General features: G+C 36.8%; 1 non-coding gene across 1 annotated transcript; it reads left to right on the top strand.

The window, feature by feature from the left end:
- Positions 1 to 22,599: 22,599 nt before the first annotated feature.
- On the top strand, positions 22,600 to 22,681 carry TRNAS-UGA. The gene has a single exon. It is a non-coding gene; the product is annotated as a tRNA-Ser (tRNA).
- Positions 22,682 to 23,480: the final 799 nt, after the last annotated feature.

The raw sequence follows: 23,480 nt of genomic DNA, 5'->3' as shown, positions 1-23,480 counted from the left end.
AAGTTGATTTATTTTGGTTGTATGAATTATTTATGGCTTAACGAAAGAAAAAGTATACGGGATGGATTGTTTAGTCCAATTCGATTCGGATAAGAGAAGCTAAGTCTATCTTAGTTTGACTTATCAAAGTGGAGGTTTCGGTTTTTCAAGTTTAATTGAATGCCTTAACAAGAAATGCTAGTTAACTAACCTAGTACTTGTCTTGTTTAAAATTTAAAGGTCTAAGTTATATGGATAATTAGAACCTGATGAGAAAAATAGAGTTATATTTATTTTGGTCTTAGCGAATGAAGCGATTGTATTTGTACAATTGGTTTAACAAAGGGACTAAGGTGCTTAGTTGATTTTTGGTTTGCTAAACTAAATTGGGAAAATTGCTTCGGGCAATTATTATTTCCTTGATAACATATGAAAACAAATTACTTTGTAGTTTATTTTTTGATATTGGTTATCAAAAATGGTGTGTGGAACCCTCGTGCTTAACTTTATAGGTTTGCAAGTCTATTTTGGGATTTGTAAGATTCTTTTCGGTTTGTCCTTTATTTTTTCGTTTCTTTGTCATTTTGTGACAAAAAGGGGGAGAAATTTATGGAGTAAACAAGTGATACTGGCATTGATTTTTATATTGATTGGTATCACTAAGGAAAAGGACAATTGTGCTTGAACGTTTATCTAACGAAAGAGTGAAAGCATAGACTAAGGGGGAGTAACATATCATATTAATTGGTATAACAAAGACGTGCGGATTGATAAAATCTACCTATATCACCTTTAGGGGAAGTATTATCTTTGTTATTATAATATCAACAACGACATTTAAAGTTTGAATGTATACAGGTTATTGTGCTGTTGAATTCAGGAATCAAGCCTATGTGTAATGAATTATTGTAATTTGTTTATCCATATGATTGTAAGAGTTTTGTCACTAAAATTGACAAAGGGGGAGATTATTAGAGCATAGCTCGGTTGAACCCACCAAGCGTTGGTATGTCAAGTTTGGTTGTCATATTTTAGTGAATCAAAACTCATATTAAGAGTCGCTTGATTATGTACTAGATTCAACTGCGTATAGGTTAGCTTGAAAGTATTAGGATATGAGACATTACAAGTATTGCGAAAACTTGAATAAGTAAGAAGCTACAACGACAACATCATCCTTCCACTTGAGGTTAGTGATATTTGACTTGAACTTTTTCATTCCCTAACGTATCTTTCAAGTCGTGCATATTGAAAACAAAACTGTGAAGCATGAACAATCTAGACAGACATAGTATTAAGGAATGCAATACGAGGTTTATTGCTTAACCATTAAACTTTGTAGATAAGACATCGGAATAATCGTTTAAATGCTATTGTGATTATGTATAGGTATGAGGTGAGGATTTCATCCTAGGAAACAATGTTTTAAGGAAGTAAGTTCATAAACTTGTTTATGAATCAAAAAGTAAATCGCCAGGCGTTATTGGTATTGTTATTCATTGCATATCTTGTGAACAATCAGTATGTGTGATTTAGTATAACCGCTCATGATTTTTTTGTGTTCTTGGTAAAACTATTCACAAAGGCCTGACTTATGTATTGGTATGACTTTTATTAGTGAAACCGATCTTAATTAATCACCTGAGATGGTATGATCGAGTTTGTGATTTGTGTATGACCGAATCTGGGTAAAGGGAAACCGATCCTAGTAAGAGGTGCAACTCATCACAAAGGGGAATCGATCCTTATATGAGGTGCAGCAAGTTTGTAGCAAAAAGGGGAACCGATCCTATGGACATGTGAAACACATATAAGTTAGATACCATGTATATGTGGGGAACCGATCCTAGTACCTAGTCAACCGAATTTTGGAAAGCTAGTGTGACTATGCACAATACTCACATGGAGGTAGAACCGAAACTTGTTTTGGTAGAACCGTTAAACCCATGATTTGTGATTGAGTGTTCTTGATCAATCACATAGTTCTTGAAAGTCAGATGAACCAATTATAAACTTGTTTGGAAGTGTGGCAAACCGGTTTCAAGGTTGTAAGTATGAAAGAGGACTTACAAAGTAAGGATGTCGACACACTTTGAACACAGGAAATAATGTTTATCTTTAATTGTTCAAAGTTATTCCTTAATAGCCAAAGGAAGAAAATCCCAGGATTGAAACATAAATAAGTTAAGAATCTTTTAAGGGATAATTATAGTTTAGTACTAAGGTTTTGACCAACACTAGATTTCGGTCTAACATTTGTCCAATGTTAGGGCTTGGTACCTGGACCGGACATGACTCGTGCTGACTGTTTATGAACAGACTTTAATTAGTTTTATAAAATAAAAATACTCTAAAATTATGAGTTTACAAGTATACCCCAATCACTTTAATTGAAATCAAACATTAACAATCACTGAAAAGATTGAATCAGAAAGAATTCACATCATTTTGAGATTAGTGAAGCGAAGGAGTCTTCACCAATAGCTATGTCTTTCACTTCAAACTCTGTAATTCTCATACCCATGACAAGAACCATTCCCTTATTCTTTCCCTGATTTTTGTTCATGAAAGAAACCACGAATCCCCAAATCTTCACTGACCACAATAGAACCAAATCCATTGTTCTTCTCGACAACATCATCAATCAATTCCTCAGTCATAACAGAACCCTAGACTCCATTGTTTCTCTCATCATTTAATTCCACCAAACAATCATCTCAGACTCCAATCAACAGCAAACCAAGCAAATTCATCAATCAACAAATTCAACAATCATCTCAAATCAGAGCCAATAATTTGAGCAAATTCAATAACCCAAGAAAAAACAACCCCACAATTAACCAAATTCTTGACCTAGTGATGGTATATATTTGAAAGCATCTGAAATGAAAGAGATAAAATGTTAGTACAAATCATCAAACACCCACATCATGTACAACCCATTAACAGACTCGCCGACTGTTCTTGCATAAAACCCCTCAACAGATTCATCCAAGTGAAATTGTTTGTTATTGATCGATTAATTGGATAAGTAGTTCGTTGCTGAGAGTAAGGGAGAAGAATCAACAAATGATTCTGAAACTATGAAGAGAATTGAAGAATTAGGGTTTGGTTAATAAAATTAGGAAATCATAAGTTAGGGTTCTTGGATATAATTGATGTGTTTCCAGAAATTGGAGATGGGTGTTGAATCGATTGACCCATTAGGTTGAAAGTATAGCTAAGATTGAATTGGTGTTTCGGTAGAATTTAGGGTTTGTTCTTGAGAACCTTGGATGAATACAGGCAAGGGGGTGATTTTAGTAATACCAAGGAAGAGAAGATGGGTTGGTAAGAAAAATAAACAAACAAATACAGTCGGCTCGTGATTATGTTGGTGATTGAACTGGAAGTGCCGGAGACAGAACTGGAAGTGCCGGAGAGATAGATGGAGACAGTGAAGTGATGGTGGCGAAGGTCTGGGGAGGAAGAGAATTCCAGGGTGTTAGTCCTCAAGGGAGTTGGGGGAGTTGGGTGTAGTTGTGTTTTTTCCCGTTAGTCGTGAGGGAGTTCGAGGGAGTCTCTCAAAATCCCCGTTAGTCGTGGGAGAGTTTAGAAGAGTCTCCCAAACTCCCTAAAAAACCCCGTTAGTCGTGGGGGAGTTTGAAAGAAACTCTTAAACTCCCTGTTAGTGGTAAAAATTAGAATGATAGGGAGTTTTTTTTTTTTTTGGGAGTTCTAGGGAGTTTATAGTGTATTTTTGCCTCACTCCAAATCTCTCAAAAAAGTAGAGATTTTGGGAGAGTCTCTCAAACTCCATACACTCAACACACCAAACTTTCTCAAACTCCCTATACTCTCTTACACTCCCTCAAAATCCCCAAGATTCAAAATACATTAAAATCCCTCCAACTCACTCGTGGACTAACCCCCTGTAAATAAAAGATCTCTTCGTTATTTACTCTAAGAATTTTGGAAATATTAAGAAAAATGAAGGATATAATAGTAAAATCTTTTAATAACTATATTTTATATAAAATTTTTAATTATTACTCAACGGAAGTTAAGGGTTAACCTAGTCAACGCAAGTCAACGTCCAGTCCAGGTCCCAAGCCCTAACGTTGGACAAATGTTAGACCAAAACCTAGTTTTGGTCAAAACCTGAGTACTAAACTCCAATTATCCCATCTTTTAATTAAGGTCTTAATTTTATTTTAGAAAAATAAGAATTAGTAATGTGCATTTACTAGTTAAAGATTTTCCAAAGAGATTTTTGGTCATTATTTTGGACAGAGCATTTACAGGAATTATGGAAACCGAATTTGGAATTATATTGCATATCTTGAGAATATTTTCGGTTTTGGAAATTCCTTGGTGTCCAAACTTCCTTGTCTATAAATACTTGAAGTTTGCATTTCTAGAAAACTAATCCTTCGTGACAGCAAACTTCCTCGGTTGTGTTGTTACTGGTGAAGCCGCCTATTCGGAGAGGAGAGTAACCTAATTAGGCGAAATCTCTTACGGCCGCTCAGTTTAAAGTATTCTTTGGGATTGAGAAGCTATATTAGTACCGTTGGTGGGAAACTAGATGATTGCGGTTTATCTTGTGTTTTCAATTGATTTGATTGACTAACGGTGGTTGAACTTTGATTGCACCTAGTTTGTTTATGCTTGAGAATCTTCTCTTCTGATATAACATTCTGTCATGTACCTGCTTCTTAAAGACTGTGTGCAGTAGGAGCCGCTTATCCTTTGAGGAGTGTGCTTATCATTTCCTGTTATTACAGCTTTAATTATTCCGATTGTATTTTGTTATTCGTGTGTAGAGAATGGCTCGTTGTTTGACAACTGTTACTCGACTAGTGCACCATTAACTCGTTTAGGGTTGAGTATTTAGTTTGTAAGAGAGGGGAAGAGTTCTTTAATGAAAGAAGAAGATATTTTAGCTTAGCCGTAAATTGTATATTTAGTTTAATCTCTCCATCTTGATTCCAATTCTGTACTAGATCAGTACAATTGGTATTCAGAGCTTTCTTTCCTCACCATGGGTGGCTCCGGTGCGCCAACCTATAAAGATTTAGCTGAGAAATTTGAGAAACAACAATCCCAGATTGATTCTCTTCAGTCTCAATTCAGCTCCTTAAATGGAAAGGTGGATAATCTTACACTACAGATGGTGGCAAAAGATGATTTACAATCTCAGCTGCGTTCTCAATTTGAATTATTCTTGGGAAAGAAAAATGATAATCGAGAAAGACAAGAAGATATTCCGGAATCGAGAAACAGAACAACTCAGAAGGTTACTCCCCAACTCGAGACTGATGAATCTAATTTTCACCAACCTGGAGCTATGAGAGATTCGATTCAACGTATTCCCAAATTTGATTTTCCCAGATTCGATGGTGAAAATCCTAGAGGTTGGATTCAAAAATGTGAACGTTATTTTAATCTTCATAACATCAGGGATGAAGCGCAGAAAGTGACTATGGCGGCTATGCATCTGGATGGTAAGGACGATAAATGGCTTCTTAACCTTTAATCTGTTAGATCTGTGTATTCTTGGTTTGAATTAGCTGAACAAGCATGTGTTAGGTTTGAGAACACTGCTAATGAGAACATTGTGTATATCTTTAATAAGCTAGCCCAAATTACTTCAGTGGATGATTATTTTGAAGAATTTGATAATTATAAAGCCCTGTTGCTCAGTGTTTTACCTGGGTTACCTGAGATTTATTTTGTGATGAGCTTTATTGGAGGTTTAAAGGAGGAGATCAGGCATTCTGTCTTCATGTTTCACCCTACTAAGCTAATGCAGGCTTTTTCTCTTGCTAGAATGCAAGAGAAATTACTTATAGTTCAACCAAAAACTGCCAGACCCACTCAAAAAATTTTCTCCCCTCTTAAACCATCTCCCCCTCCACTTTACTCTCCTAAAGTCAATTCTCTCAAACCTTCCCCTAATTCTTCTCCAAGATCTCCTTCTTCCATTCCCATCAAAAGACTTACTCCTGAGCAGATGAAAATTAGAAAGGAGAAGGGTATGTTTTATAATTGTGATGAATTTTATCAGTTTGGTCACATTTGCAAAAAACATCAATTGTACTTGTTAGTGGGAGAAGAACATTCTGAAGAGGAAGCTCAGGTTGAGCCTCAATTTCACCTGTGGAATCTGACATGGAGATATCTCTTCATGCCTTGACTGGTAGTTCTATGGGAGAGACTATAAGAATACCTAGGAGTATCAATGGCCATACAATGTCCATTCTCATAAATATAGGCAGTACCCACAGTTTTTTGGATGCTGCTCTATCTAAATGGCTCAATTACAATATCACCCCTACTCAGAAGCTGCTAGTGACAGTGGCAAATGGAGATAAGACTGTTCGTGCTAGCATGTTCTCTGGGTTACAATGGTCTATGCACAATCATCTTTTTTCAGGGGATTTTCGATTACTTCCCTTAAGGGGTTGTGATATGGTGTTAGGGGAAGATTGGTTAAAGCAGCTAGGAGATGTGTTATTCTTTACCCTCAGCATTACCTTTAACCACAAGGTTAACAAGATCAAACTGGTGGGAGTTTCTGATTCTCCTTCTTTCAAAATGGTAAGTGCTGCTTCCTTAGAGAATTTTTTTCACAAGAATCCACATGGTGTTTGTGCTCAACTTAATTCTATCTCCAGTACTCCCTCCCCTACACCTATCCCTACAGAAATAACTAATATTATTTCTTCATTCTCTGACATTTTTGAGACCCCCACTCAATTACCTCCACAAAGACCCTTAGACCACAAAATTCCCTTAAAACCAAATTCTAAGCCACCAAATATGAGACCTTACAAATGCCCACACATTCAAAAATCAGTTGTTGAAAAACTAGTGCAAGAGATGCTGTCTGCTGGCATCATTCAACCTAGCCACAGCCCTTTTGCATCACCAATTCTTTTGGTCAATAAGAAGGATGGCTCTTGGAGGTTTTGTATTGACTATAAGAGGTTAAATGCCATCACTGTCAAGGATAAGTTTCCTATTCCTGTAATTGAGGAATTATTGGACGAGCTTTATGGGTCTGGAGTGTTTACCAAGATAGATTTAAAGTCTGGTTATCATCAAATCAGAGTTCACTCGACAGATATCTACAAAACAGCTTTTAGAACACATCAGGGTCATTATGAGTTTAAGGTTATGCCATTTGGCCTCACCAATGCTCCAGCCCACTTTTCAGGCTCTTATGAATGATATTTTTCAGCCTTACTTGAGAAAGTTTATATTGGTCTTTTTTGATGATATTTTGGTCTACAGTCCCAATTTGGAGACACATGCTCAACATTTGGCTCTCACATTTCAACTCCTGAGACAACACCACCTTAAGGCTAACATCTCCAAATGTTTTTTTGCTCAGACAGAGTTAGAGTATCTGGGACACATCATCACTTCAGCTGGAGTAGTTGCTGACCCAGCTAAAATTTCTTGTATGGTTAACTGGCCTCTTCCAACTACTCTTAAAGGTCTTAGAGGGTTTTTGGGTTTGACAGGTTATTATAGAAAATTCATTAAGGGTTATGGCTGCATCATCAAACCTCTTTCTGATCTGTTAAAGAAGAATTCCTTCACTTGGACTCCTCAAGCTACTACTTCCTTTGAGCAGCTTAAGCTAGCCATGACTACTGCTCCAGTCTTGGCTCTTACTGATTTCTCAAAGCCTTTCATCTTGGAGACTGATGCCTCTGATCACACTATTGGTGTTGTTCTCATGCAGGAAGGCAAACCCATTGCTTTTTACAGTAAACCTTTAGGTCCCAAGGCCTGTGATCTCTCCACTTATGAAAAGGATCTATTAGCTATTGTCCACTCTGTTACTAGATGGAGACACTATTTACAAGGGCACCATTTCATCATTAAGACTGACCACCAGAGCATTAAATTCTTATTGGAGCAGAGAATCACTACCATTCTCCAACAAAAATGGTTAATGAAGTTTTTGGGGTTTGATTATGAAATTCTTTATAAGAAGGGTGTGGATAATAAAGTAGCTGATGCACTTTCTAGACTGCCTTCTCCTGATGCCAGCTGCCATGCTCTCCACTCTTCTACTCCTTCTTGGACTCAAGACACTTTGGATAGTTATAGTAAAGACCCTAAAGTGAATCAGATTATATCATCTCTTGTCCTTAACCCTTCCTGCTTACCTAATTACACACTCAAAGAGGGGATTCTCAGATACAAGAATAGACTTTATATTGGTCAGGGCAAACAGGCGAGACACTTACTTCTTTCTTCAATTCACTCTTCTTATGTGGGGGGTCACTCTGGAATCAAATCTTCTTATGCCAGAGCTAAATCATATTTCTTTTGTCCTGGTATGAAAAAAGATATTCTTCAATTTGTTAGCCAGTGTGATGTTTGCCAAAGGCACAAAGGTGAGCATGTTCATCCACCTGGACTTTTGCAACCTTTGTCAATTCCTGATCAGGCTTGGCAACATATCTCTATGGATTTCATTGTGGGCTTACCCCCAAGCAACAGGAAATCAGTCATTCTAGTGGTGGTGGACATGCTTACAAAGTACAGTCATTTCTTGGCACTTCAACATCCCTACACTGCAGCTTCTGTGGCTAAGGAATTCACCAGTCATGTATTTAAATTACATGGTCTGCCTTCTTCTATAGTTTCTGATAGAGACAAAGTTTTTACTAGTCATTTTTGGCAAGAACTCTTCAAGATTTTGGGAACTGAATTGAAAGTTAGTACTGCATATCACCATCAGACTGATGGCCAGACTGAAAGGGTTAATGCTTGCCTAGAACAATACTTAAGATGCATGATTGGGTTCAAGCCAAAAAAATGGTCTCAGTGGCTTCCCTTAGCATAATGGTGGTATAATACTTCTTACCATACTAGCATCAAACTGAGTCTTTTCAAAGCCTTATATGGTTACATCCCTCCTCATCTGGGTTTTTCCTTACATTGTGAGACTACTGTGGAAGTTGTGTGTGACTATTTGAAGAAAAGAGACATTGTGTTAAACATTCTGAAGGACACTCTCTTAAAGGCTCAAGAGAGAATGAAGTTCTTTGCTGATTTGAAAAGAACTGACAGATCTTTTGAGGTGGATGATATGGTATACTTAAAACTCCATCCATACCGACAAGATTCTCTAGCTTTGCGCAAGAGTTTCAAACTACATGATAAATACTATGGCCCCTTTAAGGTACTTCAGAAGGTGGGAAAATTAGCTTACAAATTATTACTTCCTCCAGGGTCCAGAATTCACCCGGTCTTCCATGTGTCACAACTAAAGAAACAGATTGGCAATTATCACCTTCCATCTCCCCAGTTGCCAGTAGTGGATCATGAAGGCCAAGTGATTATTGAGCCTGCTGAAATTTTGGCTACAAGAGTTACATCCATAAATGGCTCTGAAATTTTGCAACTCCTTATACAATTGACTAATGCTTCTGTTGAGAATGCTACGTGGGAGGATGCATCTCACATTTCTGCTCACTTTCCATATTTTTATCCTTGAGGACAAGGATAATTTCGAGACGAGAGTAATGTCATGTACCTGCTTCTTAAAGACTGTGTGCAGTGGGAGACCCTTATCCTTTGAGGAGTGTGCTTATCATTTCATGTTATTACAGCATTAATTATTTCGATTGTATTTTGTTATTCGTGTGCAGAGAACGACTCGTTGTTTGACAGCTATTACTCGACTAGTGGGACATTAACTCGTTTAGGGTTGGCTATTTAGTTTGTAAGAGAGGGGACGAGTTCTTTAATGAAAGAAGAAGATATTTTAACTTAGTCGTAAATTGTAGATATAGTTTAATCTCTCCATATTGATTCCGATTCTGTACCAGATCAGTACAGATTCACTCAAACTAGATCGAAGTTTCGACATGGATCTTTACATTGTTGTTAGTGCTAAAGACAATCTTGTGATAATCCATTGTTAACAGACTCCGTTCTGTGCGTGATTGATCACAAGAGATTCAAGTTGTTGTGTGCATGTGTGTATTGAAGATTTAAGAAGATTTGAAGACAAAGAAGATATTGAAGATTTATGATTTGGGGTTCATAATCTTTGGTATGCACAATACTTGTTTCGGCATAGAGGATCCAACTATAATCAGTTTATCCTTGTGGTATATTGGATTGATTAGTTGTGTAGATCGGCATCAATACAATTCTTTGCGATTAAAAATATTGATTGCAAAATATTAACAATTACTTCGGTAATTGAGAATAAGATAGATCTAAGAACCTGATGAAGGAGTTTATTGAGATAAACAAAAGAGCCTTTGTCGAACTCACATCACTTGGTTGAAGAGAGTTGATACCAAACAGATTTGTTGTTCCTTTACTGTTTGGAATACGAACCAAAGGAATTGTTCCAAGTACGTGACTTATTCATAAGTTGGAGGCGTGGGAATACAGACGGAACTAGGTGAACTATAGGTTTAATTGCTTGGTTTCAACTATACGAAGTTGGTTTAATTTTTTGCAGTGGCTTAATCCTGAGAGTATTCAATTCTGGACAAGGTCCCGAGGTTTTTATGCATTTGCGGTTTCCTCGTTAACAAAATCTTGCTATGTCATTTACTTTATATTTCCGCATTATAATTGTTTTATTATAATTAAAGTAAATTACACAAATGCTAATTCATATTTACTTGATAAGCAATCCTATTGTGTTTGGTTAAGTCCGAACCTTTTTATCAAGTAAACATACTTCGTTGTTTTATTGTCTCGATCTCGTATCCATAGACGATCGCACGAAGTGTGAACCAATTAGTTGCATTGTATCGACTCGGTCCATAGACAATCACTTTCGGAGAAAGGACTTATAGGTAGGAAAAGTTTTAGCTTGAGGTATATTTGTGTACCCTCGCCTTTTCAATACCCGTATGCATGCTTGCTTGTCTTCGTTATTCGATAAAAAGCTTGTTTTGCCCACAAATTCTTCGTCCGAACTCGGAATGACCTCATTCTTTTTCCCTTTCAATTCTATTCAAGATGGTGATGAGAAATCATTAATTTGAATGAGTTAATCTCGGTCTTTGTCTCGTCTCTTGATTTTGAGCATCTTTGCTCCTTTTCTTCGCACTTCTTCCACTTCTCTTGGACTTGGATACTTGGAATACTTCTCTTCTTAGATATTTTCAGCACTTTGTAGCTCCTTTTTGGATGATTCATCTAATAGAGGCAAATAAGAAAAAACAAGAGTAGTAATACAAATACATGCAAGAATAATAGCTAAAACAAGTATGGAATAGATACTAAAATCATATGAATTATGCACTTATCAGCAATTGAACAACGATAAATGATTATAACTCTAACTGAAATAATAAGAACGCAAATAAATTGAGTTTTAGGTTAAATCTAACTCTCGGATATAATCAATAGATTATAAAACGTATGAAAATTATAATAATAGTCTGTCTTATCTAGAAGACTTATCAGTCTATTTATACAGTGAAGAAAAACCTAAAAAATGAAATCTAAAAGTAGGACGACTTCGCCCTTTCTTAAAAGATAATCTAGGAAACGTATTCCCAAATAATAAAACACTCTAAAGAGACATATTATGCCCCTGCATCAACTACCCCAGTTTGAAAATAAGCTCGTCTCCGACAAGAACGTTGCTTCAACTTCAGCATATATCTGTGGGTAGCGTCGTTTCAGTTCCTCTTCTGTAATCCAGGTACTTCTCTTAGTTGTCTTTCCAAGCCACTTAACTAGGAACTATCGATATGGATTTCCACGTGGGGATCTAGTCTCATTCACATAGGGTACTTCTTGAATCACATCACGTGGTTCGTCAGTCAACCTCCCTTGTACTGGCTACCGATCACTTGGTATTTCACCATCATCTCCATCGAACCCATAGTAGTCATACAAATCGGAAACATTGAAAATGGGGTGACCTGTAAGTCATCAGGTAACTCAAGAACATAAGCATTGGAACTGATCTTCTTCAATATCTTATACGGACCCATCTTCCTTGAAGCCAACTTATGATGTCTTCCTCTAGGAAACCGTTCTTTTCGCATGAACACCATCACCATCTCACCTTCGTGAAATTCTTTATGCTTGCGATTAGGATTGGCTGCATTCATGTAGTGCTCATTACTCTTGTTAATAGCTGCTCGCACATCTTGGTGTATACTCTTTATATGGTTAGCATAAGTCTCAGATTCGTTACAAATTTGGGTATCTAATGGAAGAGGTACCAGATCAACAATGTGTTGCAGATGAAAACCATATGCTACTTCAAAAGGTGTTCTCTTAGTCGTACACCTAACTGAGTTGTTATATGCAACCTAAGCTTGAGATAAAATCTGATCTCAACTCTTAATATGATCTCCCACTAAACTCCTAAGTAAATTTCCAAAACTCCGATTCACTACTTCCATCTATCCATCAGTTTGAGGATGGGCAATTGTAGAATGTGGAAATTGTATTAATACCCCTCTTTTTCATGGATTTCACAAATACCCCTATCCATCAATAATTAGGGTATATTTATTTAATACCCTTAGATATGGAACCCTTCAAAAATACCCCTATCATATTATAAATATACTCCTCCTCTTACATATAAGTTTTATCCATTTAGAAATAAATTATTTTAGTAATCAATTCCATATGAATTTTCTTTTTATCTCAAAAAACAATAATCTTCTATCTCGGTCACTCCATCACCATCTCAAACTCCACTAATGCGTGTCTGACGCGGACATAGTATCAATAGTAGTGTGTCTGTGCTTCCTAGCACAGAAGCAACAGTGTAAAATGAAAATTTGAGGTAAAATGAGAGCATTGCCCTGTATTGTCTTTACCCTATCTGTAATTTTTAGACCCTGAATATGGTCAATTTCTCCTCTTGATTTTAATGGAACTTCCATTCCATGTGCCTTCAATTCATATGCATATTCTTAGTATATTCATGTCATGTGGATAGAAACTACAAGTACAACTACAAACCACATTTGCATTTGAACATGCATCAATTTCAGGCATTGCGGTAATTTTGTGTTATACAAGAGACCTAGGTTAATGATCACCACATATACACCTGCCTTTACTTTTTTGAAGCGACGGATGAATAATGGGGTAGCACTTTGTACTGTGCAGAGGGTGTCAAGTCAAATTAATCTTGTACTAGATCTTTTTCAGCCAATGTACTCGGATATTGGCAAGCAAGCAAGGGCATTCAATCCCTTGTTGGCGGATCAGCTTGTCCCCTATAACGAAAACGACTAGCCGACAACTGATGTTGACCGGTCCGACTCGAAGAGCCGCCTGCTGGCTATGCCCGGGCCCGTTATTCCGGATTGGACATCATCGGTTAGGGTGGAGGCACTTGGTAGGGGCGTCATCGGGGAAGTGGAATAGACTTAACAATTGCATACGGTCTAAAAATCGAGACGGATCATTGCTTAAACACGAGACGGACTAACACTACGAGACGGGAAAGCCGACCTAATCAATAGGCAGGTTGAGCCGAAGAGTGTTCTCCTTGGTTCCAACAAGGACGCTGAGACGGTCAGGCCACGCCAGCGGGTTATGATGGCCGCAACACTCATGGTCGTCTGAGGTAGCATGCTCACTACCAGGGTGGGAGTAAAACCCCGTCCGAACATACCTTAAACCCTATGACAATACGGGATCAAAGAGGTCATACTATTATTGGCTTCCCAACCACGAGAATGTAAATGCGCATGCATAAATGTACTCAGAGATCTAAGATTTTGTCAGTTCTTGGCAACCAGTACAAGCAACCTCGTTCTTTATTTTTTTCTTTCCCCGAGTTCCTCTCCCTTCAATATATTGATAGATATACTAATATGGCTTGATTGGGGTATATATCCAAATTAATTGGGGTATACCTAATGAGAGAAAAGCCATGTCATTTTGAAGTAAAATAGGCTACTCTTTAACCTTGTATTTTCTAAATGGCTAATATACCCTTGTTTAATTAACACTAAAATTCTGATTAGGTTAATTAATTGAGTTTAGATGAATTAATTAAGTAGATTAAAACTTATGAATTTAAGTTATCAAATTTTGTTTTTGATTGAACTCATGTGGGAATATTTTTGATGCAACGAAAATGAAAACATACTACCCAAACACTTCTAAAAAGGGGATTACAAAGCTGATGTGTGAAATCATACTTAAAATTAAAGAAGAAATCAACACTTTCAGTTCTGAAACTATGAAAAGTCGGCAGGGTCGACGAATGAAGAACATGCCGACTATATCTGGTCGGCGAGGTCTACAGATGAGTAACATACCGACTATATCCGACCGACAAGGTCGGTGAATGAAGAAGATGCGGACTTTATTATTTTTGACACACAGGAGACTATTGTAAATGTTTCACTAGTCAGCATCTTATTGATTTTTTACCTTGCCGGCTACCTTATAGTCGACAAGGTCGACAAAAAATACCTTGTCGACTATAGGATTTTTGACATATAAAAAAAGGTGTTACAAATGCATAATTAGTCGGCAATGTTTTAATTTCATAGCCTTGCCGACTAAACTATAGTCGGCAAGGTATAAGGATGAATACCGTGCCGACCTTGTAAATATTACTTTCAGAAACAAAACTCTTTGAAAAGTCGGCATGATATTCATCTTATAACCTTGCCGACTAAAAATAATATATGAAAAGTCGGCATGTTGTCCTATAAGCTTGCCGACTAAACACAAATATGAGAATTCGGCCTGCTCATTTAGTCGGCAAGGTATAAGGATGAATACCGTGCCGACCCTGTAAATATTACTTTCAGAAACAAAACTCTTTGAAAAGTCGGCATGATATTCATCTTATAACCTTGTCGACTAAAAATAATATATGAAAAGTCGGCATGTTGTTCATCCTATAAGCTTGCCGACTAAAAATAAATATGAAAAGTCGGCATGCTCGACAAACAAATACCATGCCGACTGTGTAACTACAATTCAACAATTTCAAATTTTCTGATCTAATTTGTCATTAAAATAACAAAACAAAGTACTAGAATGAATTTGAAAGGATTAATCAACAATAAAAAAAATCATAATCGACGATATTTTTTCATTTGAAAATGATGAAATATAGAATAGGAGAAAGGAATTGATCATTAGATTGATGATGAAAGAGAAGGAAAGAAATTAATAAGGTTTTGATCTAAAACCCAAAAGGGGTGGTTTTGGTTATTATTAGGAGAAGGATAATTAGGTAACTTTACACATATTAGACACCCCTTAACCCTCTATTATGGTTGGGAAGAAAATGGATATACCCCAATTAATCCGAGTATACCCCAGTCAAGCCAGGTGTGCTAACATCGATTTCGAGCGGCAATACTCACAAATCCCGGGGAAAAAAGATCAAACCATTCATAAATTTAAGATGTGAATTTACCGAATCACTCCGATTTCAACATGTTTTACATCCACCATAAATGACAAGGATCTCATAAGAAATTGACGTTCCTTTGCTAATCAGCTGCATCAAACATCAATAAGGTAGAGCCAATAATTTCAAGAACCAAGCGTTTGGTCACATCCGAAGACAAGAGCTTGAAAACGAAGACTAGCATTTGCATCTGTACACAGCCAGTAACATGAAGCATCCAACTACATTAAAATAAGAATAGGCTACACTACATGAGTAAAAGCTTAGAAAAAATAGTATGAGAACTAAGCATACAAAGAATAACGAGAGTAACAACTTTTAACAGCAATATAGCTGCTGCGCAATAGGTGCACTTGAGTATTCACGGCAGTACCAGCCACAACACCATGGCAATACCGACCGCAGCCATCTTCCATGATACATTTAACCAAAAATGCATTAACTTTGAGATCTGCAATACTGATGTTCATGCACGTAGTTGCCAAGCGTTTTACATGGATGCAAGCATATATCATAAGCATCACCACATTCACTTTCCAACCGTACGCTACAAAATTAAACTCCTCAGGAAAACTCTTCAGAAGTACCAAAAGAAATAACTACGAAATGGACAAGAGAATTTATCTTAGAGACGGCTGAAGATATTTCTAAGGGTACCTTACATTTTTAGGAATAAAAGAGAAATTAAATAAGAGAGATCCAACAATGGAAGATGCTTAGGATTTATACTAGTACAAATTCAGTCCCAAGCTCGAGTCCAAGTACAAGTTTTTGTTAAATCCTCCCCTCACATCACATAAGTTCTAGACTCTAGACAGTTGAACCACCAGGATGTATACAGTAACACATTTCAGAACCCAAACAGCAGTTCAGTTACCATAAAGCTGGAACGAAACTCTGTCATTGATCTTAGAAACATTACCTAAACGAGTTTATTCAATCGGAAAACGTTGTAATTGCTTTGAACAAAATATTGCAGATTACCAACTAGCTCAGCTGTCATTCCAGCACCATAAGACTTTTGTTGCAGTTACGAGACTGTTCATGACGATGTCACGATGGTACAAAAAGATGACAATATGCATGTAGTCTTGTGTAGTATACTTGAGAGTTGAACATGCACTACAACAGAAAGTGCTATAGATCACACACTAAACATCACCATGTATGAACACTTGTGGTCGTTTAAGGACTAAAACTTAAAGACCATTAATATTATAGTGTCTGTGATCTTAGATATAAGGACCTATCCATACATCTCATACATTTTAAGAAGTGTGATCTAACTAATTGACCATTTGACCACTATCAACGTTACTTTGTGATCAAAAATCTGTCCATTAGTTGTTTTTAATAAATTTAAAAAAAATAATTGCAATCAGCGTGGCTCGAACACGCGACCTTCAGGTGCCCACTTAATTGGATGTATCCATTTGAAATAAAGAAAAGAAGCCGAACGAAATCAAAATATTTCAAATGCTCTCTCACTCTTTTTCGTCCAGAAACTCGCTTTCTCTCTCTCGAGAAAAAAACTTCTATGAGACAATCACAGTCCGAAGCTTCGAACGATTCTTATCGTCAATTTAATTTGGATTCAGGTTCGATTCGATCTGTATCCTCTACTGTTTGGATTAGTTTCAGGTACGATCCGACTTGATTCAACATTGAAGTTGAATTTAGGCGTTTCCTTTTTAGTCGTGTTGATCTGAATTTAGGTTTGCTTAGATGCAAAACTTTTAGTTGCATGTTTGATTCTGATTTTGGTTGGTTGGTTTTTCAATTTTACTTGGTAGATTGTTAGTTTATACAGATCGATTTGATATTTGGAGAAAAATTCTTGTGAAATCATGAGTTAGATTAGGGGTTTTGTCGGATTTGTGTTGGTATGACATGATTTCATCCGTTTTAGGTTTAGTTTCCTATTTTTGATTGTTTTTTGTTATTGGAAACCCTAAATAGGTGAGTTAATGCTTGATTTGTGCTTTGTGAATCTAGAATTTGTTTAATTTGGGTTTTTCTTTACCTGATTCATTATTGGATTTAATGATTTGGTCGGCAGTGATGTGAAATTAACATTGAGTTCTAAAGATGGACTAAGTGTTACTATGAATGTCCATAGAAAAATACTTGTTGCTAATAGTAGGTTTTTTGCTGATGAATTGTCTGATAAATGGTCTAAACAACAAAGATCGTTACCTCATATTGTTGAGATTTCTGATTGTGTGATGATATTGAAGTTTACATTGAGACTTTCAGATTGATGTATTCTAGTAAAGATCTTAAGAAGAAGCTTATGAGAGAAGATGTTTCTAAAGTACTTGGGATTTTGAAGGTAATTAATACTTTCTGTCTGTACTTAAATTTCGATTTTGTGTTGATAATCCCGTTTTTGATTGTTGGATGTTTGTTAAACATTTTTTGAACTACTTGAACATTCAATAGGATGTTAGGATAGTCCAACATTGGATGGGAGCTGTTGATTTTTGCCGGCATGTAGGCCTTGATAACACTTTGGAAATGCTTAAATGCTCAGGTTATTGTTTTTGATTCATGGCAAAACATAAGGAAATTTCATACTCTGGATATTTATTTACTGTTTTTGTTTCTGTAATTTCGTTCTGTGATTCTTTAGTGAGAGCTGGGATCGGTAATTGTGGTCTAGGTAGAAGAGGATCTCTGGAGAGTGTAGTCATTAAAATGTCCAAAGGTTTCCAGTATTTAGCCTTTGGATAACACTTTTCATTTGGATTTGTAGAGCGTTTTGAATGTTCAAATTCATGGGTATTTGTAAAGACATTGAGATAATTATACTCTGGATTGTTTATAGTCCATCTAATGTTTTGAAGATATGTTGAAAATTTTGATTTTTTTTTTCTTAAATTACGAAATAAGGTACATGTGATAATTGCTAAATTATTCTTCGGTTATTATCTGAACCTTTGTTGTCTTACATTGTGGCAGTGTCTATCTAAAGCTTTGACAGAGAATTAGCTTGCGTACCTCAGGATTCAGTTTCGGCTCTATGAACCTAATAAAGATGGCCATTTCTCTCTTGATAACTTCAAAATGGTATATCGATGCTTTACCTTGTTTCAGTTTGAAATAAAAATACTGATCTTTCACTTCACATATGGTTTTACCAGCCAATTATGGTGATTTGTGAGGTACAGATAGGTAGTGAAACCTTAATACCAAATCTATCTATAGTTGCCTGAGATATTTAAAACTGCCTCCTTTAGAAATCAGTAATGGACTTGGGTTGCATGTCTTGCTTTCGCTTGTTCCCAAGAAAATTTGTACCTTGTAACTCATAAGTTGTATTTTCTAAATGAACTGTGGAGACTTATCTAGACTGCTGAATCCCTACGGATGGCTAGGTGATGAGGTAAATAAATTCCATCATTTTGATATTGTCGGTGAAATTGAATAATAAGAAAATATTCTGGGATGAGCTTGTGGAAAGTATGAATAGGGATTTGAACTCTTACATACACCTCATGGATTCTCTGGTTCAGTCGGTTTGTAAAGAAGTTTGTTCTTATATCTAATTTCATTTTCTGTTTGTTTGTCTCGGTTTAGGTACGTCATTCAAATTTTGCCTTTTGGTTCAAGTCTTAGCTATGCGTGAACTTGCTAAATGTGCTGCTTGTGCATTGATGTCACAACTTAGTGGTCAGGGATTGAAACTTGTTCTTCCTTCTCTCCTTGAGGTGAATATCTTAAAATTCTAGTGTTTATTTTATTTTTCTGTTATCCCGGTTGCTCTATGGTTAATAATTTATTTTCAACCTTGCATTTGTAGGAGCAATTTCAAGAATTTTATGATGTTGTTATGCCTTATCCCAAAGCTGTCTTTTTGAATGCCATTGAAAAGTATAACTGTACGATCCGTGCTAAATGTATGGAGTGCCTTAGTTTGGTTAAAATGATGTTTAGGAGGACAAGCTTGAGATGATGCTAAGCAGGTAAATGGAAAGCACCAGCATCAAGCCGGGGATAAGTGATATACCCGATTTTGTCTTATGTTTTTGATTGTTGTATCTTTGTAGGAGTATATAGTGGTTCTTGCTTGTAAATGGAAAGCACCAGCATCAAGCTAGGGATGATTTGGAGCGAAACGAGTAGTGAATTTGTGCCTGGTATAACGTTGTTCCTTGAATTCTTTTCAATAATAAATTAATTTTACAAAACCAGATGGATAATTAAGAAGGAATTAAACATAAAATTGCAGAAAAGCAAAGTGTCGGGAGATATGTATCGGATGAGGTTAGTCATCGTGATACTGTGAAGCATGATTCTTCTAGAGTGGAAGTGTCTTCTGGATAATTAAGAAGGAATTAAACATAAAATTGCAGAAAAGCAAAGTGTCGGGAGATATGTATCGGATGAGGTTAGTCATCGTGATACTGTGAAGCATGATTCTTCTAGAGTGGAAGTGTCTTCTGGAAATTCATTTGGTGGTGACAAGAACGTTAGATACGCGGGGGAGAGAAAGGTTGGCACTGACCATATTTGACATTAGTTATCTGAATTTATGTTTATCGTTGACTTCACATATATGAGCAACTGGATACTGTTGCACCGATTGTTAAGGATACCTGTGGTGAGATTTTCCCGCGACATTAATCTTCAGTGGAGAGAATATTAGGTTCTGCGAGTTCACAATCTACGATGGCAGGTACTGTGCATCTTTTGGATGAAATCTGTGTGCATCATTATGAGGTTATTATGTGTCATGCTCTTTCATGATTGTGTGCAGGCATTCCATTGATCTCTGTTAGTTCACTAACTAACCTGGATGCGCCCTGATAATTTGTTAATATTAGGGTCCACCTTTGCTTAGTTGATTTTCTGCTTGAATCTTTTCCAGGTAGAACATCACGTTTTGCAATGAGTTTGAATGATCCTCCTGTTTCCATACCATCTGCATTTGATATAATGACTTGCGTATTTGGATTCAGTATTCTTTTAGTTTTTGTATTGTTATGCTGTTTCCAGGGTTGCTTTATCCCGTGGATGTCAATTTATCCTCTATACATCCTTTTGGGGATTTGTATATTTATATACGTGAATAGAACTTATCGAATCTGATATACTTTACAATCTAATCTGTAAATTTGTCCGTGGATATAGGTTATGAGAGGTACTCATCCAACAGTAGAGTCAGCAGCGCAAATGTCACTTCTGCAGGTGATTGTCTTTAGAGTGTCAAATCCGATCTCTTGTCATTAATCTTTTGATTGTCATAAAGAATCCTTAACCTCTGGTCATTCAAAAGGCAAATGGTGCTCAGGGTACATGTCTGTCTACCCCCGTCTCAGTTCATCAGTAAGTCTAGCATTAATGGTTCTCTTATGTTCTTACTTATTGTCTTTATCTATATCATCTTCAATTTGAATGGTTCACTTGTACGAACTTGATTATGATTTTCAACTCGGAAGGGTCTGCTACAGAAGAAGGCGTGCAAAATACTCCCAATAAGTCTTGAGGTTGTTATGGATTCTGCAAGTATTCTTGGGCTTTTTAAAGTTAACTTCATTTTCTGTGGTATCAAGGTTGTAAAGCTCGAACCTGACTGAGATAAATTAGTGCTGGACATGTAAGGAATAATATATGGTCTGCTGAATATCTTGTTAGAACACTTGGTGGTTGCTCTTATCTAGGAATTTGATGTGTAGTTAATCTGAGTAAATCAGTAGACTCAGCAAAAATGTGTAATTTCGCATATTTTATGTTCAATGACATTATTTGCCATTTATATGTAATTTTGGATTTGGTTTACATCAGTTTTAATTTTAATTACAAATTACAGGTGCATGAATGAAATATACTGTTTTACTATTTGTATATAGGGTAAATCTGGGTTGAAAGCTTAGAGGAAAGATCACAACTTTATAACCTTGTCTTTTAAAAACCCGTCTTTAGATCTCAACTTTTCAAAACTTTGAGTTCTTTGCATTGGGTAGGATCACACTTTTCATTGCAAAAGAATTGAATTATGATCTATAGATCACCCTTTTGATGACTTGGTCCGCATGCTCTCCACGTGTTTTCTCACATACACGTGTTTGATGATGAAATATGTACACACACTACCGTACATGGAGGATAAGTAAACTTATTACTCACTGAATTAGACACGACCGTATCAATATAAGACGATATTGCTTTCTTGTGTTCATGATTTTCTAAACAACCTTTAATCATTGAGTTCTGTTAAAATACGGGCACCCAACTCAAAACCAATTGACAATGAGTGGAGTGTCACTTCCATATTATATTAGTGTCCCTTCCATATTATTATATTTTGAGTTATTAAAGGGATATTAATAGTGTGGGATTACTATCCTTCACACGGCCCCTCACGTGTAGCTTCGTTGGGTCTAACACGTGGACCTACGTTGTGTGATGACCGTTGGGCCTACTCACACACGAGCCTAGCTCTGATACCAAATTAAAGTCTGCGGGCATCCAACTCAAAACCAATTGGCAATGAGTGGAGATGTCCTAAGAATTATAAACCGCAGGATCTTACATTGCCCAACAATGTAGGACTAATAATCTCAACACGCCCCTCACGTGTAGCCTCGTTGGATCTAACACGTGGACAATTAAATCGGATGACGCGGAGTAAAAGCGCGGTTAAGTGACTCGTCGCAAATAACCTGCTCTGATAACATGTTAAAGTCCGCGGGCATTCAACTCAAAACCAATTGACAATGACAAAGAGTGGAGTGTCCCTTCCATATCATATTTTAAGTTATTAAAGGGATATTGACAGTGTGGGACTATTATCCTTCACAAGTTCCATAAAAAGAAAGGACTTGAGGAATACAGGTGCACAGTTTGAGTGCATGGATAAACTATTGAAGTATGGGTTTGAGCAACATTTAACCAATGAACCAGCAATGAAATTGTCTTACATAAACCATTTCTGATAACTAAAGCATGGGTTCGTTTAAAATGTTGGATTGATTTGTTGCATTTTGTGTTGAAGGGAGTGTTGACTGTTTCTTGGGAGATTCTAGTAATGGGCTTGTTGAAGATATTCATTTGATGCTACAAGATAAGGAGGAGAGGAAGCTGTGGTTGTTATAGCTGTTGTGTTCGTTTTCTTCGTAAAAAGGGGAGGAAAAAAAAAGATTGAATTATGAGAAATGTGCAAGTAATTTTGTAAAAAGGAAGTGGTTAGAAGTTTAATAAGAAATTATGATAGAAATGAGCAACTGGTCAATATGTCCGAGTGGTTAAGGAGACAGACTTGAAATCTGTTGGGCTTCGCCCGCGCAGGTTCGAACCCTGCTGTTGACGATGATTTTTTTCTTCTTTTCCTTCAAAATAAAAAAGATAAAACACGGGTGACCATATTTATGAGATAAAAACTCCATTCATAAGTTGAGATCCATTAAAACACCATATTGAACAAAATTGATACAAAAACCCCAAATTTGTAAGAGTGTTTAAATTATGTCATTTCAATGTTATGTTAATACCACAAATAACCTGGCCATATAAAATGCATATTTTTTTCATTCTTCTTCTTATCTCCTTCTCTACTTTCTTATTTCTTCTGTGACCTCCTCCTCCCCACCATCACCGGAAATAGTAGCTGCACCACCACCAAACCAACGAGAAGAGACAGATCCGACAGCAACATCACCTATGTCTCCTCCACCAACACCTCCTTATGTTTTATTCTACTTTCATGTTCAGATATGTCATTATTAACACCTCCGCCACCACCAAACTGGCGAGAAGAGACAGATCGCCACAAACAACACCCCCGTCTCCTCCACCAACACCACCAGCATCTCTTTTTCTCTATATGTCATGATTTCCATAAACAACACCTCCTGCTTCACCGCCTCATTTTTATTTTCTTTCTCCCCATCATTACATGTCCAGACTCGCGAATAACATCACCTCAGCCTCCTCCTGTTATCCTCTACAACCACTACCAGCACCTCTAGACACAACACCAATAATCTTAGAGCACTGCTCCGTCGAACTCGCAAGCGTCGGGATTGAAAAGGCGAGGGTACCCAAATATACCTCAAGTAAAACTTTTCCTACCTATAAGTCCTTTCTCCAAAAGTGATTGTCTATGGAC

The sequence above is a fragment of the Papaver somniferum genome, chromosome 3, assembly GCF_003573695.1.
Source record: "Papaver somniferum cultivar HN1 chromosome 3, ASM357369v1, whole genome shotgun sequence".
In the NCBI taxonomy this organism is placed as follows: Eukaryota; Viridiplantae; Streptophyta; class Magnoliopsida; order Ranunculales; family Papaveraceae; genus Papaver; species Papaver somniferum.
Note: the sequence above shows the minus strand (reverse complement) of the source record. Positions and strands in the feature narration are given on the sequence as shown.